The sequence below is a fragment of the Fukomys damarensis genome, unplaced genomic scaffold, assembly GCF_012274545.1.
Source record: "Fukomys damarensis isolate Sample0158 unplaced genomic scaffold, DMR_v1.0_HiC HiC_scaffold_5, whole genome shotgun sequence".
Taxonomy (NCBI): Eukaryota; Metazoa; Chordata; class Mammalia; order Rodentia; family Bathyergidae; genus Fukomys; species Fukomys damarensis.
In genome coordinates, this window is record NW_022900917.1 from 69,528,467 (window position 1) to 69,552,919 (window position 24,453).

The 24,453-nt window shown below is 39.2% G+C and overlaps 1 pseudogene; it reads left to right on the top strand.

Annotated features, from left to right (window-relative positions):
- Positions 1-22,885: 22,885 nt before the first annotated feature.
- LOC104853337 lies at positions 22,886-24,083 on the top strand (annotated as a pseudogene).
- Positions 24,084-24,453: the final 370 nt, after the last annotated feature.

A 24,453-nucleotide genomic window follows, 5' to 3' on the forward strand; every position in this document is an offset into this window, starting at 1 on the left:
GGAACTGGAGGCTGACTGAAGACAGGAAGTCAGAAAGCCCCAATGTCTCCCCTTTTGCTCTTCACTTCCCTGGCAGTGTGTGGCAGGGACTGTACGTTCTCTGTGATTTCGGCGCCTCTTCTCCCACCTCCAATTCTTCCTTCAGAGGCCTTGCTTCTCTCTTGGAGTCACTGTAAACCCAGCTCCCACTTTTTTGCCCTGGCTGCTGCTCTGGCGTCCCAGCTTCCAGTCCATTTTGCCTCAGGCCTAGGAATGGGAGTGCCTTTATAGAATTAAACGTTTTTGCTTCTTCCCTGGCTTTCATCCATTTCTTTATCTTTGCAACTAACTCCCATTATTAATTAATGTCCATGTCTATTTAATTTTCCTGTTTAAAAATTTTTTTCTGAATAGATCTATGTTTAATTATCAAGTTAAATTATTTTGTCTCTGTATGGAAAAATGCATAAATATATTTTTTTAATTTTTTTACTCATTGATTTGGAATAGGCTAGTTACCCTTAATATACACTGTAGCTTTGAAAACGACATCCATATGATTATTTACCCTGACATAATCGCATGTAACATTGAAGAAGCCTTTACATATATCCTTTTTCTGTTTTTTGAGGACATTTATTGAAACAAACTCAGAGGTAGCAGAGATGGTTCGCAAATAGAAAAGAGGAAGAGGTGTGTGCTATATTTAGTCTTCCTTGGGAGGTGGAAATGTTTCAGTATATAATCAAAGTACATCCCAGACCTTCTTAACTGGTCAACTCTGTCTTGCCCTAAGAAAATCCAGATCAGATATTTCTGTCTGGAACAGATAGTGCTAGGTGTTCATGAGATTCATGTTCTTCTCTTCTCAATGTGAGTTACTTATATTTCCCAGCCTTCTGCAGTGGTAGGTGTAGTCCTAAGCCTTAGTCCTAGACAGGGAATATAAGCAGAAGGGATACTCCATGTGTTGAGTTGGTCTATCTACACTTGCTCTTCTTCTGCCAAGGAGAAACACCTGGTGGTGCTAGAAGCTCCATCTTGAAGGTGGAAGGTGGAGAATCAGTCTTCTGGCCCATTCACCTACCCAGTTCTGCTAACAGAGAGGAAATTAACTTCCATTCCCAGTTCCAGAGGAGAAACTCTGAAAGGTGGCTCATGCTGCAGCTCTCATCACCTCCTCCTGGGAGGGTTTGGTACCAATCTCAGTATTTAGGTTTTCACGGAGATCTGTATTTGAGCACTTAGACTCTGGAGCTGGACTATTCAGGTTCAAGTTCTTACCACAGTACTTCCTAACTCTTATGAATGTGTTAGTTTTCTAGGGTTGGTGTAATAACTTATCACAAGCTTGGTGACATGAAACAAAAATTTCTTATCTCTGTGTTGGAGGCTGTAAGTCCCAAATCAAGTGTCATCAGGGTTGGTCCTCCTGGAGGTTTTGCAGTTGCAGGTTCCATGCCTTTCTCCTAGTTTCTGGTGGCTGTGGGCAATGTTTGGCTTTCTCTGTCTTGCAGATGTGTCACTCTAATTGCTGCCTCCACCTTCTCATTGTTTCATGTCTCTGGGTTTCTCTTCTCTTTTCTTTTACTGTAACGATACTCGTTCAATGAAGAGCCAACCCTCAGCCAGGATTATCTAATCTTGAGATTCTCAATGACGTCTTCAAAGAGTTTTTTAAATAATGTCACTTCCACAGGTTATGTAGATATTTATTTTGCAGGACTACCATTGAAACCTCTGAGATACACTTAAGCAATTCTGTTAGCCTCTTTGGTCCAGTGAATAATGGGGATGAAAATGGCAATGAAGAAGAATGATCATGATAATGAACACCCTATAAATTTATGGAGGATTTAGTGAATTCATCCATATAAATCATTTAGAGAGTTCCTTGTAAGTAGCAAATATTCTTCACTAAACACTATTTGCTATAAAAGAACTGGCTTGTGAATAGATGTTAATTTCTGCTCTTGGTTACATAATTCCCAACCTCATTTTAAAAGTGAATAAGAGAATACAGGGACTAATATGCCCTTATTTATGAAGATACAGGAAATATGCAGTCCAGAAATAACAACTTTCCTACTCCACTTTGGAAGGGATTCTACCTAATAATGCAAAAAAGAAGTTTCAGTGGTAGAAATGCCAACCATCTATCTGCTAGGTAGCCTTTTACTCACTGACCTCCCTCAAAAGACCAAATTGCTGGTAATAATATAACACTAGAGGTCAAACAGAAAGCATATTGAGGAACCCAGAGCTGCACCTGTTTTTAACCACAGACAATTAAATACAAGGAATTGGTGAATCGGGGGAGATTGAAAAACCAGAACGGAGAGATGGAGACCACACAGATAATTAACTACAAGGAGGAACCTCCCTTCTGGGAGTGAATACAGCGAAGTGGTGAGACCTTTGGAACTTAGGAGCTTGGGGGGCCTTGTGGGGTTCAGAACCAAACCTCCAAGGTGAGGTGAGGCACTGCTGGTGCTGTGACTCGGGGGCCTGACGAAAGCTCCCTGAGGTGAGCCTGAACCTCAGGGGAGGCATCACTGTCCATTTTTCACTAGTGCTTCTGGGAAGAGGAGGATGAGGCTGGTTCTGCGAGTGTAAGAAAAAGTAGAAATTGGTCTCAGCAGGCTCTACTCAACCCTGCTATCACTCTTGAGAGGAAGAACCCTTTGCTGTGTAGGCAAATAGGAAGGGGCTGGCACCTTCCCGCTCTCGGGTTCTCCACACCCCTCTGGGCCCTCCTCTGGAAGACCCGGTTGAGAAAGCAGCTGGTGAGGAGAAATGCGGCCTGCAGAGTCCCAGCTGATGTGTTGAGAAGCGAAGAACAGAGAGTGCACTGGGAGACACGTGGCAAGAGCTCAGTGATTAGCATTTGATAACCATGTGACAAATATTTAATATGTAGTACTTCTATCAATCCTCATAATGACGTGTACATATATATATCAATATATGACATAATAGACCTTTGACAACATAAACTGCTAAGGTGAGGAAAATTAAGTTTCCCAGTGTCAAAAAATGAATAAACAGCAAGGTAATTATTTGAACTAAGGTTAGTACACCTGAAACATTTCAGTCCTTTGTAATATGAGCTACCATGCAAATCTTAGGGCTAAGATTTAAAACACTCTAAGCCTCCTGGAATACTGGTTTGCTATGGTTTGTATTACATTATTCTTCTCTGAAATTCATTTTGGAATTTAACTCCCATTGTGAGTATTAGAAGCTGCGGATTTAACCCAAGTACGCTGGCCACCTCTGGACACTGATCGGAATTAAAACTCATGAGTGAACGCGTCGACTGTCTAAGACAGGGTCGGTCATCGGAATACACGCAAAAGCACGCTCCTGTCAAGTGAGGCTCCGCCTTGCCTCGGGACTCTGCCAGGGGGAAGCTTGTCACCACACGCAGCTCCTCAGCCTTGGACCTCCAGAACCGTGGGATGAATCAAACCGCATCTTGTTAACACTCAGACTGTGACATGTTGTCTTAGTAGCAGAAAATGAATTAGTACACGAATAAAATCTTAGAAGTGTGTATTACACTAAGCATAAATGTAAACTTTAGACTAAAATAATGCAGAATTATCAAAGAAATTTTCTATGTGCCCACATAGCACAAGAAAGGATCCATGTATTTTAGTCTATTGCAATCATAGTATTAATAAACAACATGATTCAGCTGCCAAAAATAAATGTGACCATTTTCTGCAGTGTCTAAATCAAGTGATAACTAATCTCTAATCTGCAATGGACAGGTAACAGTTGCGATGTGTTTTCAATTTGAAGTATTTTATTGTCAGAGGAACTTTCAAAATCTGAATTTAATAACACAAGAGTAACTGCCATGAAGAACAGAATCAAATGCTCTGCTTTCCTGTTTGGCAGCAGCCTCAACATTCAACTGATCACTTTCCAGCTGGGCTCTCTTCCCAAGCCAGCCGGCCGTTCATTATCACCTGCCTCAGGGTGATCTTTCCAGAATACAAATGCGCCTGCAGAGTCACACATGTGCCTGGACGAAGTTCATCCCACAGCTCTTGGGAGGACAGTAAGTCACTAATACGTCTCTGCAAACCCTCATGTTCTAGTGCCTGATGATGTCTTTGGACACCCAGTCACAGGTACATGCAGGTGTAACCCTCCCCACACACATACAGCTAGCTGTTGCTGATGCTTACCTCCTAACCCTGGAGCCTTCTACCCCTTTCCTGGTTCACTTTTCTGCCTGTAATCTGTTACATTTGTTCTCTGTACCCACCCCTTCCCTGCTGTTCCTGATTGTTATTCTGTGGTCAACTCGGGCTTTACTTATTTGGAAAGCCTTCCTTGGCAGCCTCTCCTTCAGATTGCTGATATTTTAGCCTCTCCTTGTTGCTTTTTTAACATCCATAGATTCCACTGTCTTGGCACATATCACATTTTGCTGTAATTGTCATTTACTTAACCCTTCAACTAGCTAGAAACCTGTATAACATACAGAATAGTTTGCTTTCTCACTATTTTATCTCTGGGTGCTCAGTGCTACATGGTGCCATACAAGTATTCTTTGTTGAAAAAAAAAGAAAAAATTTGAATGGATGAAGGATATTTGCCAATAGGAGTGGGGAAACTATTCTACATCATAAAGCTTTATACACTGATTTTCCCATTTAGACCAGAAATCAGAATTATGACCAATGGGTAGAAATGAACTAAAATTAAATTATTATTTAACACAAGAACTTTATATAAAGTAGAATAATCTGATGTGTGAGAAACAAAGTGTAAATAAGGATCAAAATGTATAATTGATATTGTGCAATAGGAAGAAAAGGTGTAAAAGAGTAGAGGAAGTAGCAGGGGTAGGGGAAAGGGAGAAAGGGAAAAGAAAAATATGTGAATAGGAAAAAGACAGAAACAATGTCTTTGCAAACAGGGAGGTTGGAAGATTGAAGGGAGGGCAGGGGAATGGAGAAAAATAAGAACCAAGATCCATCATGTAAAGGTACAAGAGCCCAATGATGACTGTAACTGTACTGTATACCTAAAATGTACCAATAAACTTAATTAAAAATAAATTGGAACAATCTGAAAATTCAGGGTACTAGTTTGGTAAATAAGGAATAGTTTCCCTGTGTGGAAAGTGTTTGAGTTGAAGGCAGGGCTAATAGAGTGTGTAATAGGAAATGCTCATGGTAGAGCTTGTAAGAGTGTGGTGTTGAGGGGGATTTCACGTGGGGGTTGGAACAAGCAATCTATTCGTGCCTGTCAGAAGCCTCAGCATTGAGTGAGATAGGTAGTAGTCACTTCCGGTATACCATCTACCCACCCTGCACACAGGAGGACACACGTACACGCAGGCACACACACACATGCACATATGTAGAGTTGTAAAGTGGGAATCTTCACAGGGAGGCTGCTGTTCTTCATGCACAACACCACCCTCTCTTTGCTGTATTGACTGGGTGCTCTCATTGCATTGTTTTTTATTTGGGTCAGTGGGGAGGATTTCATGTCCACCATCCCTTCTTTGAACTGGAAAATGGGTAGCTTCATTATAGTTGGGGTATCCAGATTCATTACTGTTTTTGTAGTTTGATGGTAAGAAAGAGACTTGTGATGGAAAAAATATATATTTGTGATTAAAAAAAATATGCTAGGAAGTCAGGCATGCCACACATGCCAACAGCTTACACTTGCAGAGTGGTGTCCAGGGGGGTAAGTGGGGCTGCTAATCATTGCACATAATAAGGACAGAGGATGAGAGGATGTGAAAAGAATTCTGTACATGTGATGTTTGAAAATCTGCACTTTTTAAGAAAACAGAATTAAAGCCAGCATTATCCTCTTGAAAGCTCTAATGATCTGCAAGGTTGGGAAATCATCCTACAGCTTTGTATTTGTTCATTATGTGAAGACCTTGAAGCAGTTTAAAAGTGATTATTTTATTAGCTGCGTTGTTACTCTCTTTTTACCGTGCCTTTTCTTACCACATCAATCTTCTGTAGGCTGCCAATGTCTCTCTGCACTGAAGTCAGGCAGTCTGGTTGGTGGAAGAGCAGTGAGCCACGGATAGTCTGGATGTCTAATATATGATTCTGGCAGCTCCACTCTTCAGGAGGAATGAACAAATGAGCTTGTTTCCTGCTTGTTGGGAGCATTCAATACATGCATGCATGTACAGCACACAGACCTGAGAGACACTAAATATTTGACAAATGCTAGGTGTTGAATTGCTATGTAATGTTTTTCTTATGTCCCATCAATTGACAAGTGTTTTGGTCTCAAAGTTTTCCTACTAAGGCGAATATAGTACCTTTGGTTTGTAACCTCAGGAGTGAACTCACCAGCTACAGGCAAGAAAACACAGAGCATGAGTGGGGTTTGGAAGCACACACTTGAGTTCCGACACTGGTTAATCTACTAATTAGCTACATGAACTTGGAAACATGACTTGTGATCAGTGATCTCCGTTAATGGTTAGGTTATTCAAATAATCAGTTCGGGCAATCAACAGAACTTAGGACAAGACAAGAGTCCATCTTAAAAAAAGCAAGAAGTAATTGACCATCTCCTATTATTCATGTGCATTTATTTTGAATTGGCTTCTTTCCCTATAATCAGTTCTTTACACCATAGCTAAAATTCCTCTCTCTCTCTGTCTCTCTGTGTCTCTGTCAGTACTTGGAACTGAACCAAGGCCTTCACACTGAGCTACATCCTCAGGGCCCCTTTTTTAGTTTTGCTGAGACAGTATTGCTAAGTCACTGAATTTCCTGGGATGGACTGAAACCTGTAATTCCCCTTCCTTGGCCTCCCAGGCTATGGGATTATAGGTGTGCACCATCTTGTTTGGCTAAATTTTGGTTTGTTAGGAGATGATCCGACCACATCACTGGCATGCTTAATGCTTATTAGTGGCTGTCCTTGGTGCTCAGGGTTATCATAACATCTCCCTTGTAATGAGCACTTACTAGAAGCTAACGCTCTGCTACATGCTTGATTTGTCTAATTTAATCAGTATAATAAGCTGAGAAATAGGTGCTGCTATTTTATTCACTTCACCAGAAAGTAAAATGATATTGAGTTGCAAAGAGCTTGTGTACCAAAGATGGTACACATCTGTAGTCCCAGCTAGTTGGCAAACTGAGGCAGGAGAACCCCAAGTTCAAAGCTAGCCTGGAAAACACAGTAAGACCCTGTCTCAAAACATACAGAAACAACAGCAAAGAGTAATTAATTAACTTGGCCAATACGACCAAATATTAAATGGTAGTTTTAGAAGTACAATGGATTTCAAAGATCATGTCCACAACAACTACAAAATTATCCCTCTGAAACAGAGAATCTTAGCAAGGAGTGTGAAGCCCCTTATGGTGACATTGGCAGGACTACAGCCAGTTCCGCAGCTCCCCCACCCCATAACCCTACCTGTGTTTCACACTGACTGTGGCTTGCTCTGGCTGCCTCTGTACTCAGCATCTATAGCCCTTTTCCTAGGATATTTTAATTCTCCATTGAGCATGGCTTGTTCTTTGACTCGTTTCTTCTCCCCATTCAGACTCAGTTCCATTGTTCGCCACTCTCAGGAGCCTTCCTCAGCTGTCCAGGAAATTCTACCCTGGAAATTCCTACGCAATGTCTATGGTAATGTTTGCTCCGGAGATATAACTATTGCAGTCATCCTGGTGAATGGCTGTGCATTATTTTTCCAACAAAATAGGGCAAATGTAGTGGTTTAAAGCTTGGATATTTATTTTGTGACAGTTCTGGATGCTAGAAGTCCAAGATCGAGATGATGCTAGGTTTGTTTTCTGGACAGGTGTCTCTTCCTGTCTGTCTCCTTGCATGGACTTTCTCTGTGCTTGTGTGGTGTGGGGAGAGAGGTGGAGAGGAAGAGATGGCGGGGGAGAGAGCATATGATTTTCTCATTTTATAATAACACAAGCACAGGGTACTATTAGATGATACCCCACTTTGAAAACCTCATTTAATCTAAATTTTCTCCCTAAAGGCTCTGTCTCCAAATATAGTCACATTATCAACAGAGACCCAACATATTAATTTTGTGAAACACACAATTCAGTTTGTAACCATCTAGTTCCTGTCTCCTTTGTCTTCTGCTGCATCACATTGTGGATCTTTTCAGTGCTTGATTTTTTTCTTTACAACTTCCAGTTTCTGAATCTCCCAGTATATATTTTCAAATGAATGAAAGAGCAGTGAATCAAAACAAACAAACAATCACAAACAAGTATCTTTCAGTGACTTTTATTTATGGAATATTCCTTGATCCTAACCTGAGGACTGCCACAGTTCGACCCTGCCTACTTCTCCGAATGTGGCATTACCTTCTCCCTAAAACATTGCTCTTAAACCCTAATCTACATAAAATACTATGGGAATACTGTCAAAAACATGTATTTCCAGGTACTAGCTTGGATTCTGGGGTTTGAGATATATGCATTATTAAATGCATTAGGAGTTTCTTGGGGAGAATGTCCAAAGCCCAAATATAAGAACCACTAAACCCTGAACTCCAGGTGTTGGTGGTTAGCTGTTTATTCCTTGGAAATTCTTCCACCCCATTCTGGCTGTTTACTTTTGATCCTACACAGTAATAGTGTTTGCTGAAAAATCAGTCATTGGGCAGCTACTTTGTTCCCATTTCAGTGAGTAATGGAGGGGTCATCACAGTCTGGAATTTAGTTGCTCCTTATGAGGGGCTAGGATTGAGGCTAGTCTTGTCCAGAAAGACAGGATTAATTGATTATTGTGATACTACTGCTACTACTACTACTAAAAAATCTATCCAGCCAACCAAATAACATGGACTTTGTGACTTTATGTGGCCACAAAAGCTATGGAAGTAAGAGTCTTCTTGTTAAAACGGTGGCTTGGGGACATAGATTTGTCTCTGCATCTTCCAAAAGATAGCAACAAAACTTTGGAAGTTAGAATGTATTATTCATCTAAGGATTTGAATCATTTCCTGGATTTTGGCCAAGCCTAAGGATAGGAGCATCAGGTATCTCTGGGAAAGGGGAAGAATAATGAGAATCAAAGGGTCTGACCAGAAAGTGTCTAGTCCATCGATTCCCTTGGCAATGCCATGATTCTATGTAAAAACAGTCTGAAAGAGCAAAGATTTGTTGTGTAGAAAATAAAACTATATATTTCTGAACTTTTGGGTAATGCAGGGGAAGACTACTTCCTCTGTTATAGCAGCTATGGTACCAGGGATCAAATTTGAGACCTTGTGCTTGTGAGGCAGGTGGTGGAACCACTGAGCTAAATATCCAGCCTCCTACCAGATATTCTTTAACCACTAGGTTCTTTTTTATCATTTAGCTCTCAGAAAATACTGAAAATAAGACTCATACACAAAGTAGAATATTAAAAGAAATATCACTGTGGAAAAAGATGAAGATACTGAATTACTGATTCCCCAACTAAATAGTTCAGACAAATGCTGCTGCAATGAAGCCTGTAGCTGTTAAGATCCACTCACAGTCAAAGGGGTTTCCATTGTTTTGAGTGCTCCCCCGTAAGTTAAACAACAAACATAAGGCATTTACACAAGTCAGGAATATCTCTAACATGAAAGATGGAGATAAAAATAACAGGAAAAAACATAAAAATGGGAAAAAAGGAACTTAAAAATTGAAACCACGTAAGGAGATAAACTTCCAAAAACAAAACTAAATAAAAACTGTGAATATACTTAGAGAGCTAAAACAAATTCAGTCTATGATATAAAGCAAAAACAGAGAGTAAGGTATCCTTAGGAAATTTGAAAAACAATAAAAGAAATGAAAAAACCATAGACAGTTCGAAGATACTGAAATCTCCAGAAAAGCCAAGCTGGGAGAGATGGAAAATGGACAGGCAAGGGGGCAGGGAAGGACCTGGCAAGGAAATCTAACTCAGTAATTGAGAGTTTGAGAAAAAGAGAACAGACCAGATGGAGAAAGGAGGAGAAAGAATGTGCATCACAAGAATGAAATACAGTTATCAGCTGCAGAGTTCCTGGGTCTGCAGGTTACAAGGGTCATCTGGTGCCCAGCTTTAGGAATGAGGGTAGAACAAGCTGTACACCTCTGTGATCATCACCTGTGTGTCAAATTAAATAAGAACCCTCAGCCACTTGTTTTAGCACAGTTGTAGGTGTGGATGATTGGCTTCTGTAACAGGGATGACCAACCCTGATGTAGATGGCAGCAACCAACAGGCTTGTGGCCTGACAGGAATAAGATATAAAGGGCTAAGTTGGGTACTGTGGTTCATTTCTATAATCTGAGTACTCTGGGAGGATGAGGCAGTAGGATTACAAATTTCAGTTTACTTTGTTGCAAAACATAATTTAAAAAGAGAGATTGGAGATGAAATTCATGCAAAAGCCCTAGTTTCAATCCTCAATAATATAATAAGTAACTAAATCATAAAAGAAAGAAAACAAAAGAAAGAAGAGAGATAGGAATAGGAATTTTAAAAAACAATACAAGATCTAAAAAAGATAATGAAATGCTGCCTTCAAATTTTCTTTGTTAGAACCATGTATCTAGAAAAATTATGTAAATGCAAATGTAAAGAAATTGTTTTGTATTCAAAGCATCATGATTTCCTTCCGAATGGCCTCTGTTGGGAAATGCTCCATCAAAACTAAACAAGACACACTTCTGGGAAGATGGCAGAGTGCTGAGCAGCAGAGAAAGGGACACTCCGAGATTTGGTGTCTGACGCTGGAATACAGCAGCGCAAGGAGGAAAAGAAGGAGGAAAGTGGGTCCCTGGGAACCAGGAAGGATCTGAGGTGAGAACTGAAGTCTATAGAGAGAGTGAAGAGAAAGACTTTAACGAAGAGGAGGGAGGTCCTAGCCGCACTCTCTCAGTCTCAGCAGAGCCTGGACTCTCGTTGAAGAAACAGCAGGCCAAACCTGCAGAGGCACGGTGACTGCTGGCTGCCCCAGAGGCCCACATGGAGAAAAGCACCAGTGAAACAGAGCGGTGGATGCACTGGACTGCAGCAGCTGTGTTTCTGCGTTGCTGAAGTCTCTCAGTGTGTAATGGAAGTGTTCTGCTCCACATCGACAGAGAGGTCAAGAAAATCTTTACCTTTGCTACTAACAGTTTCACAGTTCAAGCATCAGGTTTCATTGCTGAGTGTTCCCCGAAAAATATCCTCAATAGTGTTTAGCAAATAATTTGAAGATTTGTGAGCATCCCGCTGCATGTAGCTATCAAAGAGATCACTCTCTTCTCAGCCCTGAAATGAATTTCTTTGGTGGGGTGATGTCAGCCTTCTTCTGTGTGGCAATGCTGTGGAAAAGGTCTGTGAGGCATGTCAACAAATTTTCTTTTTTTTCCCTCTGCCTTGTAAGCCAACACGTCCTCACACAACTGCCAGCAGAAGTACAACGCGTGAAGCCCGGAGTTGCAGTAGCATATGTTCTCCAGAATGACCAATCCGAAGTCGTGTTCAGTGATTGGATGTATCACTTTTGGTATTTTGACTAAGTATAATTTTTTTACTATTTTGACAATATTTTTCTTCATTCCAAGAATAAGGGCTATCATTCTATTTTTTAAATATCCTATTTGATATCTTTTAAAGAGTATTGCAGTTTTCCTCAAGGAGATCTTAAATTGCTTGTAGGCTTAGGAATTAAATGCTTGGCTAGGGTAATTTCTAGGTATTTGGTTTTCTTGATTGTTTTCTGAATTTCTCAGTTAGTTCATTATTGGAGTATAGAAATGTTATTGATTTTTGTGTGTTGATTTTGTATTCAGCCACCCTATTGAATCTGTTCATTAGTTATAATGGTCTTTTGGTTGAATTTTTGGAATTTCTATGTAAATGATCATACCTTCTGCAAATAATGACAGTTTAACCTTTTTCTTTCTTATAGGTACTGCTTTTATTTCTTTCTTTTGCCCTGATAACTCTGGCTTCTTTTCCTGGTTTTGGAATCAAAGTAATGTTAGTTTCTAGGAATGAGATTAGAAGTACTCCTTCCTTGTCAACTTCATTAAATGAGGCTGGGAAAAATTGACATTGTATCCTCCCTGAAGTTCTTGTAGAATTCAGTACTGAATCATCAACTCATGGACTTTTCTGGTTGATAGTATTTTTTATTATTAATTATTTTATTATTAATTATTCAATTTGGTTGCCTGTTATTGGATTTTTCAGAGATTTTATGTGTTCTTGGTTTTGTGTAAGTAATTCACATGTGTCCAGGAATCTGCCCATGTCTTCTAGATTTTCTCATTTTTTGTAGTACAATTTTTCCTACTAGTACTAATGATGTGGATATTGCCAGTGCCAATTCTGATTTTGTCTTTTCGTTTATATTTACATTGATATGAGTATTTTATTTCTTTTTTGATAAGGTTGGTTAAAAGTTTGCCTAGTTTTTAGTCTTTTTAGTAACCATCTACTCGATTCATTTTTTCTTTACTTTTGTTGTTAATCTCAATTTCATTAGTTTACTCTCAGATCTTTATGTTTTTTAATATAAGGTTTGAGTTTGGACTTTTCTTGTTTGTCTAGAATCTTAAGGTGCATTACGAGGTTATTTGAGCTCATTTTCTCTACCTAATGTGAACACTCACAGCTATAAACTTTCCTCTTCTGACTGCTGTCAATGTATCCCATAGGTTCTGGTATATTGTACTCATTCTAGAAATTGTTTAAATTCTCCCATGATGTCATCTGTGATTCACTGTGTGTTCAGGGGTGTGTAACTTAATATCCAGGTGTTTGTAAAATTTCTGAGGCTTCTTTCAGGATTGACTTTTAGACTCAGTTTGTTATGATCTGATAGTATATATGGGATAATCTCAATACTGTTATACTTGTCTAAGCCAGCTTTCAAGGCAAGTACGTTGTGTTTTGCAGAAAGATTTGTATGTTGCTGAAAAAAATGTGTATTCTGTAGTAGATTAAACACTCTATTTCTGGTAAGTCCATTTGTTTAAAGGGGTGGTTTACCTTTAATATTTGTTCATTATTGCTTTGTTCAGTTATCTATTTGTGAAAGCTGAGTATTATGAAAGTTGAGTGCTCATTTCTCTCACTAGGATTGTGTTGGTCTTTATTTCACCTTTCATATTTAGCAATGTTCAATTTTTATCTCTTCCTATTGAATTGTCCCCTTTAATAATTTTTAATGACCTTCTTTGCCTCTTCTGATCAGTTTTAGCTTGAAGTCTACTTTGAGAGAAAGATCACTACCCTGTTTGCTTTTGGGGTCCCAGGGTAAGGAATATTGCTTTCAGTCCTTTGGATTTTAGTCTATGAACTTCCTTTCAGTTTAGATGCAGCTCCTGTATGCAGCGAATGTCTTGGTTTTGTTTTTTGATACAATTTGTGACTTTTAATGGGAAAAGTGAGTCCATTTACATTGAAGGTTATTACTGAAAGGGACTAAGTTATTCCTGTTATTGCATTCTTTTTCTAGTAATATAATGGAAGTAGATGTTAATAAAGACAATGTAAAAACTCACTTCCTTCTATGAAAAAATAAAAAAATTTCATAACAAAATAATTAGAGGATAACAATGGTTAGTATACTGTGCATCACAATATTAGAACAATGATTAAAATGTTAGAGTACAACTCAAACAAATTCTGTCTTATAAAGAAGAAACAAATAAAAGAACACAACTTTCTTTTCAATGAACAAAAATACTAGTAGTATAAATGAAACAAATTAGCTTTTATCTTAAAATAATTTTGAGACATGGAATATATAATTTGGGAAGTTATTTGAATTTCTCCCTACTTCCTATTTCTCTATCTTCTATTCTGCTCTCTCCCTCTACACACACACACACACACACAAACACACACACACACACACACGTGAATTTTTCAGTTTTTGACTTCTGAATGTTTGTTTTTTTGTGTAATTGCTTGTCCTGGTGGTGTATTCATTTCATCAGAATTTTTGGCTTTGTTGGCTTGTCTCTGTCTAGGTATCATTGAACAATTTTTTGAGTGCTGGTTTTGTAGTCATGAATTTCTTAAGGTGTTCTTCGTCATGGAATGCCATTATTTCTCCATACATTTTGAAAGATAGTTTTGCAGGGAATATTATTCTGTTTTGAAAGTTGTTTCCTTGGGTTTATGGATCTTCACTCTAAGTTTTCCTGGAATTTATCTGTCCTTGTATTGGACTTCTGGGATTTGGGATATGATGTGAAATAGGGAGCCTTTTTGGTCATACTTATTTGGAGTTCTAGCTTAGTTTTGTGGTGCATGCCTATAATCTCAGCACTCAGGAGGATGAAACAGAAGGATTGCCATGAGGTTGAGGCAAGCTTGGACTCCATAGTGAGCTCAAGGCAGACCTATACTACATAGCAAAACTTCATTTCAAAATTATTTTGGAGTTCTATAATCCTCCCTTATGTGTGTTTTGAGTTATTTCTCCATGCTTTGCAAGCTTTCTATGATTTCTGTAAACACTTTTAAAAAAATTCTATGCATGTTGCTCTCTAATTTTTCTCTAGTTCCAGTTACACTTATCTTAGCCTTCTGAAAATGAAGAGGTAGATATTGGATCTATTCGGTTTTGTTTCTTTTCTTTTTTACGGTGTCTTTGAAATATGATGAGTAATTTTTGTGTGTTGACCTTGTATCCTGATACTCTGCTAAAAGTGTCAATTAAGTCTTGAAGTCTTTGGTGGAGTCTTTTGGGTCTTCAATGTAGAGTATCATATCATCAGCAAATAATGACAGTTTAACTTCTTCCTTTCCTATCTTTATTACTTTAGTTTCTTTTTCTTGTCTAATTTCAATGGCTAATGTTTCTAGAACTATATCAAAGAGGAATGGTGATAGTGGGCATCCTTGTCTTGTTCCTGATTTTAACGTGAAGGTTTTCAGTTTTTGGCCATTTAATAAGATGTTAGCTATTGGTTTTTCATAGATAGCCTTTATTAAGTTGAGGTATAGACCATCTATTCCAATTTTTCTAGGGTTTTTATCATGAATGGGTGTTGAATTTTGTCAAATGCTTTTTCTGCATCTATTGAGAGGATCATATGGTTTTTGTCCTTGACTTTGTTAATATAGTGTATTACATTTATTGATTTACGTATGTTGAACCATCCTTGCATCCCTGGAATAAATCTGATTTGGTCAGGATGTATGATCTTCTTGATGATCCTCTGTATTTTGTTGGCTAATATCTTATTAAGGATTTTTGCATCTGTGTTCATAAAGGAGATTGGCCTGTAGTTGTCTTTTTTAGTTACATCTTTCCCTGGTTTGGGAATCAAAGTAATACTTGCTTCCAGGAATGAGTTTGAAAGTATAGCTTCCCTTTCAATTTCATTGAAAAGTCTGAAGAGTAATGGCAGTAGTTCTTCTCTAAATGTCTTGTAAAATTCAGCAGTAAATCCATCAGGACCTGGGCTTTTCTTTGTTGGTAAGTTTTAATTACATTTTCAATTTCACTGATTGTAAGTGTTTAAAGTGTTTTTATCTTGTTCGTTCAACTTTGGTAATTCATAAGTATCTAGAAATCTGTCCATTTGTTCTGTGTTTTTCCATTTTATTAGAGTACAGGTTCTCAGAGTAGGTATCAATGATCCTCTGGATTTCTGTGGGATCTGTTGTGACTTCGCCTTTTTCATTCCTGATTGCATGGATCTGAGCCTTTTCTTTCCTCTTTTGATAAGGGTTTCTAAGGGTTTATCAATTTTATTTATTCTTTCAAAAAAACAACTCTTTGATTCATTTTTTATATTTTTTTCTTAGTTTCCATGGCATTGATTTCTGCTCTAATCTTTATAATTTCCTCTCTTGTTCCAGGTTTGGTTTTTCTTGCTCTTGTTTTTCTAGGAGTCTAAGATTCATCATTAGGTTGTTTATTTGAGCTTGCTCTGTTTTCCTAGTGTGGGCATTCAGTGCTATGAATTTCCCATGTAGAACTGCTTTCATTGTGTCCCATAGATTCCTGTAAATTGTATTGGCATTTTTGTTTATTTGTAAAAATTGTCTGATTTCTTCTTTGATTTCCTCTGTGATCCATTGATTGTTCAGCAGAGTGTTGTTCAATTTCCATGTGTTTGTGAAATTCCTACGGTTTCTTATGTTATTGATCTCTAGCTTTATTGCACTGTGATCTGATAATATACAGGGAATAACTTCAATTCTTTTACATTCATTCAAACCTGTTCTGTGAGCTAATATGTGATATATCTTGGAGAATGACCCATCTGCAGCTGAAAAGAATGTATATTCTGATTTTGTGGTGTGGAACACTCTATAAACGACTAATAAGTCCATGTGTTCAAAAGCTTGATTCAATTCTAGTATTTCATTGTTGATTTTTTGCCTGGATGATCTGTCTATTTGTGATAGTGGAGTATTTAGATCCCCCACTACAATTGTATTAGTACTTATTTGGTTTTTCATGTTATTTAATATTTGTTTTATATAGTTGGGGGCATTTATATTTGGTGCATATATGTTTATGATTGGCCTTTCTTCCTCTTGAATTGTTCCCTTTACAAGGATGTAGTGGCCTTCTTTGTCTCTCTTAATGAGTTTTGATCTGAAAGTTACTTTGTCTGAGAATAAGATTGCTACCCCTGCTTTTTTCTGGGCTCCTGTCTTGTGAAGAATTGTTTTCCACCCTGTCACTTTCAGTCTATGGGGTTCTTTTTGCACTAGGTGTGTTTCTTGTATACAACATATTGTTGGATTTTGCTTCTTAATCCATTCTGCCAATCTATTTCTCTTGATTGGTGAATTGAGGTCATTAACATTGATAGCTATAAATGATAAATATTGCCTTATTATTGTCATGTTATTGTCCTTTTGTTGATTCTTTTTAATTTTTTGCCCTTTCCTTTTAGTTTCTTGCCTTGGCTATTTGATTTGCTCTGTTGGGCCTCATGGTGTTGTGATCTTCATTATCTTTTCTACGATATTGTTTAAAATTCCTTGTAGTGCTGATTTAGTATTCATGTAGTTTCTCAGGTGTTCTTTGTCATAGAAGTATCTTATTTCTATATCCATTTTGAAAGAGGGTTTTGCAGGATACATCAGTCTTGGTTAGAGGTTGTTTTCTTTTACGACTTGAAATATCTCACTCCAGGCTCTCCTTGACCTAAGGGTTTGTGTTGAAAAGTCTGCTGTGATTCTGATGGGCTTTCCTTTGCATGTGATTTGTTTCTTTTCTCTTACTGCTTGATTATTATATATCTAGGTGTAGATTTTTCTTGATTGTGACTAGTTGGAGTCCTATATGCCTCACTTATCTGATCGTCAAATTCTTCCCCTCTGTTTGGGAAGTTTTCTATCATTAATTCTGTGAACAGCTTTTTTAAGTTATTTGCATTTTCTCCTGCTACTTCATGCCTATCAGTCTTATGTTCTTTGCATCATCTAGGAGTTGTTGGATCGATTTCTCATGATCCCTTACTGTTTTTAAGAGACCTCTCTTCATGGTCACTGTCTGTGATCCAAATTCTATATCTGAGATTCTATCTTCACAATCCTTTATTCTGTTGTGTACACTTTCAATAGAGTTTTCTTTTTTTTCAGCTTTGATTGAGTTTATTGGTACATTTTAGGGATACAGTACAGTTACATTCATTGTTGGGATCTTGTACCTCTACATGACGTCTTGGTTCTCATTTTTTTCCCCTTGTCCCTGCCCTCCCTTCACTGAGTTTTCAATCTCCTGGATATCTGTTTGATGGATTCCATTTCTTTCCTATGTTGGGAGTTCATTGTTTCCATTTCTTTCTTATGCTGGGCCTTCATGGCTTCTATTATGTTCCTGAGCTCATCTATTTTTTTGTCAGTTTCTGTTCTAGAGTCATGAATCATGACTTTCATTTTGCTTACCATCTCTATGGTTATCTGGGAAATTATTTCTGTTTTGAATTTTTCTAGAGCTTGATTGATCTGTTTTGTTACTTCCTGTGCTGTGAGTTCTGAGTGTCCTGGAGGTTCACTATCAGACTTTTCATCCTCCTTTGCCCTACTGTTTGCCATTGGTAAACTGGAAGTCTGTCTTTGTGTCTTGGTTAAGTGTTTTCTCATCTTTATTTTTGCTCTTGGGTTGTCCTTGATTCATTCTCTGGGTCATTAAATCTTCCTGATATTGTTGGGTCCCAGACTTTGATTCTCTACTGACTCATAGACATTCTCATTTTCATAATAGAGGAAATAACTAGTCAAATCAATCCCTGTCCTTTATCCCAAATGATACAATCAGGAACACAATAGGATCAATCACCACCCTTTATAGCCAACCATGCCTCTGAGGAGTGTGTCCAAGGACTGGCACAATCAGGGGATCTGAGAGAGTGGGGGGGTGCTCAGTGGGGCCTGTACAGCTACCCTCTTGGCTCTGGGTCAGGAGCAATGGCACCCTCAGGAAAAGGCTCGGCTCCATGGACCTGTAGATTGGGCCCAGCCCATGGAGGGAGATCTGAAGTCCAAGCCAGCTGCTTTCCAGAAACTCACCCTCTTGGCACTGGGTCAGGAGCAATGGCGCCCTCAAGCAAAGGTGCAGCTACTTTGTGTACCCATAGATCAGGCCTGGCTGGTGGAGGGGGATCTCAAGTCTAAGCCAGCTGCTTTCCTGAAACTCACCCTCTTGGCACTCTATTTCCTTCTCCTCTTACCAACCTACACTCTTACTTTTCCCCTTCCTCTTCCTTTCCCTCCTCCCAGCACATTGCAGACTATCCACTGACAAATGCAGTCTGTAAGGGGCACTGATACAAGGGCAAAACTCTCAAAATAAGTTCTATCTTTCACCTTTGATTATGGTTGGATCTGTGGATGCTGCCAGAACATAGGAATTCTCTTGTTACAACACAACACCAAAGGCAAGAGCACACTGCTGGAAAACAGAACTGAAGTAAATAGATCTTCATACCAACAACAATGTCTCACCACTCTATTTGACCACAATTCTCAGCCTCCCTAAACTAGAACCATGAAAATACAAAGCAACAAAATGCCCACAAATACACCTGACTCACCCAAGACACATCGAAGGGCACCAATGGAGAAGATATCAAACACTCAACAGCTGGGCTATACAAAATGACTCAAGAGGAAACAAACTTGGCAAGCTCAAAGATCACACCACCAGATAGGGAAACTAACAAATTGTCTAATGTGGTTGTAGAAGAATTGAATCAAATCAAATCAAATCTTAGGAGAGTTGACCAAAGCCATTCAAAATGTGAATGACAAAATTAGCAAAGAAATAGACTCCATGAAGAGGTAACAAACAGAAATTCCAGAAATAAAATGAACTGCAGAGGTGAGGAGAGAGTGTCAGGCCCAGGGAACAGGGTGGAAGCACAAAATGAGATGTGACAATAATTTATCTAATTTAATCAGATATTTAGTGGTTTTAAGTACACCATGTTGCATGAGTGCAATTCGTAAAGTGGCTGTTTGTGTTTATATAATTAAGATTGTCATCAGCACAAACATTTGGCATTTGTTGATAACATGATAAATGGAACTTCGAACTTTATTGCATGTGAAATGCTTAGTAGAATTTTAGTTTACATGTCTTACTTTTTTTTTTTTTTTTTTGGTACCAGGGATTGAACTCGGGTCCTTGCGCTTGCAAGGGAGGCCACTGAACCACTGGCTAAATCCCCAGCTCTGACTTACATTTACTAAATATATATAAATAAAACTTCCAGCATGGTTGTGTTCAGAGTGGAGGTTAAAACTGTCGTGTTATGTTTCATCTCACTTGTGTAGAAATAATTTCTTGTTTCCTTTCCCTTTTTGCTTTGACTAGTAGGTTAATTAGAAGTGTTTTTTCTGACTAGTTGCTTGACTCTCACAGATCTTATTACATATTTCTGGTATATTTCTTTCATGATGAGAAAATATGGTTTATATGGTTGGGCACTTTCAATTGTACAATTTCATCGCATATATTTGCACTTGTGCCACAGAGTGTGGTCTATTTCAGGAAATGTTTCACATATACTTGAGGAAGGTGACTGTTCTGCTCTTATTGAGGAAATGGTTTTGTAAATGTCAATTAGGAAAATTTTGTTGATACTATCAATCAAGTTCTTTCCTATTTTCTGTATTCCTTATTAATGTCAATTTAACTAAGTTTGTTGATAATGTCACTCAAAGTTGCTCCTACTTTGTGATATGTATTTGAGCCTGGGGATGTATTTCAGTGGCAGAGCAAATACTTAGGGTGCATGGAGGCCTGAGTTCAATCCCCAGCACCATGAAGATAAATTAGTAGGTAGATGATAGATAGATAGATAGGTAGGTAGGTAGAAATATAGAGGAGAGATTGTTATTGAGATTGGTGAGTAATACTTAACTGTGTATTTCTTTGTACTCTTCTATCAATGCTCACTACCTGTAGTTTGAAAATCTTTTATTATGTGCATGTTTTAAAATTTGTTATGCTTTTTGATGAATTGACCCTTTCATTGTTATAAAATGATTATATTTTCTCTTGGTGACATTCTTTGTTCTGAAGACTACTTCATATGATACTGAGATAGTAACAAGCCTTTTTAAAACTAGAGCTGCCATTTTTTAAATTTTAACCTATTTTTGTCTTTATATTTAAAATGAATTTCTTGTGGGTAGAATTTAGTTGCTATTTCTATTTTCTCCATTCTGTTGCACTTTGCTTTTTGATTGGAGTACACACATCATTTATATTTAATATGCTATTGGTGTATTTGGGTTTAAGTCTATGGACATTGTTTTCTATTTGTCCAATTTGATCTTCTTCCTCTTTTCGATTGATTTTTACATTTGTATTTTGTCTCTTCACTGGAAAAAACAGCCACCACTCCTTACTTTGCCATTTTAGTGGCTTCTTTATAGTTTAACTATCCATGTTTAAATTCTTACAGTCTATGATCACATGATAGAGTATCACTTTGTGTAAAATAGAAGAAATTTATATCAGTGCCCTCCATTTCTTCCTCCCTTGGCTTAGGTCACTTTTCTTATACATCATGGCTTTAGATATGTCATACATCCCCAAATACTTTTTTTGTGATATCTGTTTAAATGATCAATAATCTTTTAGATGTTACAAAATTATACATTCACCTATATAATTATCACTTTCATTGTTCTTTTTCTTTTGTAAAGATCCTCATTTCCATCTGGTATAATTTGTCTTCTTCCTTAAGTACTTTCAACCTTTTTGACAGCGTAAGTGTGGTGGAAATGAATTCTTCTAGCTTCATTCATGTCTGGGAAAATTCCTGATTCTACTTTCATTTTGAAAGACAATTTTCTTGAAATAGAAGGTACTGCTGCTGTCCTCTCATTTGCTTTTATTCCCACTTGAAAAACACCGACAGTCATCTTTGTGTCTCTGTAGGCCTATTTTTTTCTGAGTATTTAAAAAAGTTTCTGTTTATTACATTTTCCAGTAATTTGACTGTGATGTGCCTTTCTGATTTGTCTCCTTGCTTCATGCTTGGCATATACAGGGTACCCAGCTGTTGCTGTACTTCTGCCTCTGACAGTCACTTCAGACATACTAATTATTTTACTATTAAGTATTCTTGGGTACTTCTCAGGTGCCCTGTGTCTGGAGATCCATGGACATCACCATTTACCAATCCAGCATATAATTATTATGATGCTCTGGACCCTGTCTCCAGTGCCCTGCCCGTGATCCACTCCCAATACATGAATTTGGGGCCCAGACCCACTAGTAAAGGACACTGGGAAGCAGAATAGGGGCAACCTATTCTTGGATATTCTTGGACCTTGTTCTTGGATAGAATATTCATGTACAGAGAACCTGTCAGAACTTAGTGAGTTGTCTAGTTGAAACCCTTTGCCATCCCAATTTACAGATAAAAGAACAGCAAGAACAAAAATAACGCCAGCAAAGTTTAATTGAATTTCCTAACATCACAGAACTAATTAGTGTGAGAGGCGGTCCTCAAACCCAAGTCTTCTGCATCCGAATCAAAATTTCCTTTCCCTTGGATTGCACACATACAGGCAATGCCTTCGGTGAGTCACTTAGCAATATTGTTCCCAGGTTAAAAGCCCAGTCATCCCACATATTGTGTCCTGGGTGCAGGTAGTGAAAATTTTAAAATAAAACAACCACAAGCTTCATCCTCATTCCCCATCTTCCTGTAGCACCCACCCAGTTCTGATAACCTAGATGGACAGTGAGAAACTCTTGATTCTGTTCCTTCTATTAACTCCTTGACATGAAGAGCTATGGCACTTCACAAAATCTTAGGCATCATTTTTTAGCCCTGAAATTTGTCACCTAACTTGTGTATAACTGGGTAACCAAGAGGCTTATACCTTCTTCTTTTCTCTCCATGGCCTTATGGTTTAATCCACATATGAATAACTATATGTGCACAGAGAGGTGTTGCCTGGCACAGGGAGTGGATTCCCAGGTGAGAGCTATCACTTCTTTGAGGTCTACCCAGGAAGCAGCCTCGAGCCCATGGGGACCTGCAGTGAGGGTTGGGCAGTGCTGGCCAGGGAATCCCCACTTGGATTCGATCCTGGTGGAATTTAAAGCACAGTAGGCCCTGCGGTGTTCCATCCTCTCCTGCTGACTCCCATCTAATTCCTGCAGGGCTCCAGGGTGGATAACCCTGTTAACCCAGGTGTACCCCCAGAAAACCCCAGTGTCTGGACATGGAGGTGGGGTTGGCCTTATGACCTGTGTCTCTCCCTGTAGCATCTTCTAGTTCAGGGTCATTATGTACAAGAGCCTTGATTTAATGTGGGACTTCTCTCAGGCTGCATGGGCATTTGTAAGCTCTCAACTTTGTGAAACACTGCAGAAGCCCTGATAACAGTTGTGAGGATTTGGGTTGGAGTCACTGGAAGAGCTGTATTGCAGAAATTAGTTAGAAATGAAAGAGAGAAAATGGCATCCATGGATTATAGTACCTACAGCCAAGCTGCAGCCTACCAGTGCTACAGTGCTTACACCACCCAGCCAACTCAAGGAAATGCACAGACCATCCAGGGATATGGGCAACAAAGTTATGGAACCTATGGACAGCTGACTCATGTCAGCTCTGCCCAGACTGAGACCACTGCTGCCTATGGGCAGACTGCACATGCAGGTTTTCGTGAACAGTTTCCTACTGGTTATACTACTCCAGCTGCCCCCCAGGCATATAGCCAACTGTCCAAGGGTATGGCACTGGTGCTTATGACACTACCACTGCTAAGTTCACCATCACCCAGTCCTCCTATGCAGCTCAGTCTGCACATGGCACTCAGCCTACTTACCCAGCATATGGGCAGCAGCCAGCAGCCATTGCATTTGGAAGGCCACAGGATAGTAATAAGCCTGCTGAGACTAATCAACCTCAGTCTTGCACAGGGAGCTATAACCAGCCCAGCCTAGGTTATGGACAGAGTGACTACAGTTATCACCAGGTTCCTGGGAGCTTCTGATGCAGCCAGTCACCACACCTCTATCCTATCCTCCACCAGCTATTCCTGTACACAGCCAACTAGTTATGTTCAGAGCAGTTACTCTCAGCAGGACACCTATGGGTAGCTGAGCAGCTATGGACAGCAGAGTAGCTATGGTCAGCAAAGCAGCTATGGGCAGCAGCCTCCCATTAGTTACCCACCCCAGACTGGTTCCTGCAGCCAGGCTCCAAGTCAATAGAGCCAACAGAGCAGCAGCTACAGGCAGCAGTGTTCATTCCCTCAGGATCACCCCAGCAACATAGTTGTTTATGGGCAGGAGTCTTCAGGGTTTTCCAGACCAGGAAAGAACCAGAGCATGAGTGGCCCTGATAACTGGGCCAGGGAGGAGGGGGATTTGATCATGGAGACATGAGCTGAGGTAGGCAGGGAGGAGGTTGCAGTGGAATGGATCCTGGAGAGTGAGCCTGGTGGACCTGTGGATGGAGGACCAGATCTTAATCCCTCCCATAGATCCTGATAAAGACTCTGCCAACAGTGCAGTTTATGTACAGAGGTTAAATGACACATGACACTTGGTGATGTGACAGAATTCTTTAAGCAATGTGGGGTTGTTAAGATTAACAACTGGGCAGCCTGTGATCCACATCATCCTGGAGAAGAAAGCAGTAACCAGATGATGAGATTATTCTGTTCCTTCAGTGGAGGAAGTAGCATCTCCGAGATTGTAAGTAACTTGCCCAAGGTCACACAGCTGGCTCTGTTTGGTACCAACGACCTTGCTTTTGCTGTTACCAGAAACATAGTTGGGGCTAAATTATTCCTCCCTGCTCACTCTGTTCTCCCAGCTCCTGGGGTGGTCGTCATCCTAATCCCAGAGGTGCTTCGAAGTCAGGGGAGCCCTGCAGACTCAGCTACAGGCTGAGAAACGCAAATAAAGTGAGTGTTCATTTTCAGCCTTTATGTGGATCTTTTCATCTTCAAAGTCCTTTGTGAATATTAAACAATTAATCCCACTGGAAGCTCTCAGCACTAGGGATGTATATATAT